General features: G+C 32.7%; 1 long non-coding RNA gene across 1 annotated transcript; it reads left to right on the top strand.

The window, feature by feature from the left end:
• The first annotated feature begins 35 nt into the window (after positions 1 to 35).
• Positions 36 to 1,838, top strand: LOC107738958 (uncharacterized). The gene is made up of 3 exons (XR_001639946.1): positions 36 to 228; positions 1,097 to 1,271; positions 1,368 to 1,838. It is a non-coding gene; the product is annotated as an uncharacterized LOC107738958 (long non-coding RNA).
• The last annotated feature ends 468 nt before the right edge of the window (positions 1,839 to 2,306 follow it).

Raw genomic sequence — 2,306 nt, 5'->3', positions numbered from 1 at the left:
TTTTTTTGTTGTTGTTGTTGTTTATTTTCTATCATGGTATTATTGTCCTAACAACTGAAATAGACATGCTCTTTCCTAATTTAAAAATTAAATGCATACAAGGCATTATTGTTAGTGTATTTTGTCTCTATGTCCTCATCGTTGTAACTGTGTCTTAGGCATCTTCCACTGCAGCTGATGTAGAAAGGACACTTGAACTACCTGCAACTCCTCGACTGATACTCCTTGGTATGTATAGAACTGTATGAAAGTATAGTCTATTTTATTACATAAGCCACTAAGGGTGTTTTTTTCTGTATTTCAGCAAACATGGTAAATGCTTTTGTACAACACTGAAAGGGACAGTTCACACAAAATAAATATTCTGCCATCTTTTACCCACACTCATGTCATTCCAAGCCCTTAAGACTTTTATTCATCTTTGGAAAACAAATGAATATATTAATAAAATTCTTTCATCATTTTTGTTCATCAATTGAAAGTCAAAAAAAGAAAAACCTTTGATGCTTCAAAAAGTTCATAAAGTTATTGTAAATGTATGAATTTCATTTCGTTCATTCATGTATAAACATTCATCATTGAGCATACATAGAGCAAATAAGCTCAAACATGCTTGCTTGACGTGAGAACCAATGAGGTTTGTTCTCGTCTGTCAGGCTAGCGCGTTTGAGTTTCCATTTACCCTGGATTTGACTGGACTTTTAATGGATGAACAGAAATGATGAAAGAATATTAAAAATAGCTTCATTTGTGTTTTGAAAATGAAAACTCTTTGAAAGTGAGGGTGATTAATTAATTACTAAATTTTCATTTTTTTAACCCTTCAACTATATTGAGCAAAAATATTGAGTTAAATAAATCATAAAAATTGCAGCAACAATTTCACAATACACAGTATATACACGTGTTGACTTCAGTGTCTGTCCTGACCAGTCCACAATCAGCATTTTGAAATGCATTTGTTATGTTAAAAGAACAGGGCTCTGTGACTAGGTAAAATGATTTCAGTTTCCCTTGCATTTATTTGCAATCTGGCAGTAGAAAATTAATATGTTATGTGACTGCCTGACATTGTTTTTTCTTTGGAATGTTTTAGGTGAAAAACCAGGAAGCTGCATTCATAAATGGATGATTAGTTTTGAGGGGCAAATAATCGGTGAGGGCATCCAGCCAAGTTTTCTGTCTGGACTTGCTGCTGTGTTTTCGACTTTCTACAATTTCAATGTGGAGTACCAAGCTGAGGCTGCATCCACGTTGGAATTCATTCAGAGGTTAGATGCTTAGATTCATATATTAATTTCTATTCACATTCTCGTTATGTAAACTTTTACCCACACTAATTCTGAATGTACGCATTTGTTTTTCAGGCGCTTCATTGGTATAAATCCTGAAAAAGGCACCAAGGGTGGACAAGTCCTATCAAAGCGGACAGGGAAGGTCGCCCACAAAAAGAAATCAGTCAACACTCGGGTTGCCAGTCTACTTAAGAAACTAATGGACTTTGAGTGGGACTTCATATAAGTGAACCCACTCATTCACTGACATACCACACACACACCTTACACATACTCTTCACACACGACAAAAACATGCTTTTAGTGTGTTAGTCGCACAATTTTTTCAGGTGTTCATTTTTGAATACCAACATTTTCACTTCATTCTTCATTGAATTCTTTCTTCATTCAGTAATTCTTATTCACTAATAATTCAGTAATTCTTATTCACTCAGTAGTTCTCTGAGTCACTCATTTAGTTTTTTCTAATGTTATATAAATGTTTTGTTTATTCAGTTAAACAAAAGTTTATTCTGAAGCTTAAGTTTTAGTCATTTCACTTGCATCAGCCACTAATTTTGAGAATATTTTGTGATTAAAGTGGCTTTTGTTTTTCAAAGTTTTAATAAAGCACGTTTTGAAGTTACACTGCATTGTGTTACATTTTTTATGTTTCAAAGGCTATATTTGTACATTGTATTAAAACATGATTTTATAGCAAAACTTCTAAGGGGTAATTCATAAAATCAAAGAAATATCTAGAAAAATAATTCCACCTTTTTTTCTTAGCAGTCCATTTCTCAATATAATAACATTTGTAGTTTACAGTTAAAAAAGGGCAAATAAACATTAATTAACTGTTAATGCTTTTGACAGTAATTTACTGTTAATGTAGAAAATAACAGCTTTATGCTGTATTTCCAAAAACAGTAACAAACTGTAAATTTCAACAACAGCAAGGCACTGTTAATTTAACAGTAACTTGCTGGCAAACGTGCTGCCAGTTACTTACTGTTTTTTAACGGGACAATT

The sequence above is a fragment of the Sinocyclocheilus rhinocerous genome, unplaced genomic scaffold (genome assembly GCF_001515625.1).
Source record: "Sinocyclocheilus rhinocerous isolate Xijiao unplaced genomic scaffold, SAMN03320098_v1.1 scaffold2812, whole genome shotgun sequence".
NCBI classification, from domain to species: domain Eukaryota; kingdom Metazoa; phylum Chordata; class Actinopteri; order Cypriniformes; family Cyprinidae; genus Sinocyclocheilus; species Sinocyclocheilus rhinocerous.
The sequence above is the reverse complement of the archived record's forward strand: the minus strand, read 5'-3'. Positions and strand labels throughout refer to the sequence as shown.